This window comes from Prunus avium, chromosome 3 (genome assembly GCF_965620075.1).
Source record: "Prunus avium chromosome 3, drPruAviu1.hap1.1, whole genome shotgun sequence".
NCBI lineage: Eukaryota > Viridiplantae > Streptophyta > Magnoliopsida > Rosales > Rosaceae > Prunus > Prunus avium.
This window is the reverse complement of record NC_142286.1, coordinates 23,874,667-23,875,555: the sequence shown is the minus strand read 5'-3', so window position 1 is coordinate 23,875,555 and position 889 is coordinate 23,874,667. Positions and strand designations below refer to the sequence as shown.

General features: G+C 41.5%; 1 non-coding gene across 1 annotated transcript; it reads right to left on the bottom strand.

Annotated features, from left to right (window-relative positions):
* Positions 1 to 246: 246 nt before the first annotated feature.
* Positions 247 to 353, bottom strand: LOC148295763 (small nucleolar RNA R71). The gene has a single exon (XR_015834863.1). It is a non-coding gene; the product is annotated as a small nucleolar RNA R71 (small nucleolar RNA).
* Positions 354 to 889: the final 536 nt, after the last annotated feature.

The window sequence follows — 889 nt, the reverse complement described above, 5'->3', positions numbered from 1 at the left end:
CTGCCTTCCTTTTATGGTTTACCTAATGAAGATCCATTGACTCATATAAAGGATATTTTTAATGTTGTGAGTTCTTTTCCCTTGACAGGTGTGACAGAAGATCAACTTCGAATGAGAGTGTTTCCATACACTTTAAAGGATAAGGCGAAGTATTGGTTGAATTCTTTGAAGCCTGGTTCACTCACTACATGGTCTGCCATTCAAAAGAAGTTCCTGGAAAAATACTTCTCCACGCAAAAGACCGACATGCTTAGGGACAAGATCTTGTTATTTGCACAGCAAGATGATGAATCGTTTTGTGAAGCATGGGAGAAATTCAATGGGTTGCTCAACCAATGTCCTCATCATGGGATTCCATTGAAGCTTCAAATGCGTATGTTTTATAAAGGACTAACCCCTTCTAGCGATTGGATTTCACGCATCATGGGTTATAAAGGACTAACCCCTCATCATGGGATTCCATTGGAGTGGTTGGTGTATTCCATATTTCTAGCGATTGGATTTCACGCAAAACTCACCAATTGACCCCTCCCACCATATTATCTTGTTGCCCAGGTTTTGGGCTCGATCCGAAATCAATAGGTGTGAGAAATTGGACAATTCAAGTTCAACGGCAGTTCGTTCCTAATTGGAGTGGTTGGTGTATTCCATATTTCTGGCGATTAGATTGCACCCAAAACTCACCAAATGACTACTCCCACCATATTATGATGTTGGCCAAGTTTTGGGCTCGATCCGAAATCAATAGGTGTGAGAAATTGATCAATTCAAGTTCAACGGCAGTTCGTTCCAAATTGGACTGGTTGGCGTATTCCATACTTCTAGCGATTGGATTTCACCCAAAACTCACCAAATGACCCCTCCCACCATATTATCATGTTGCCCAGGT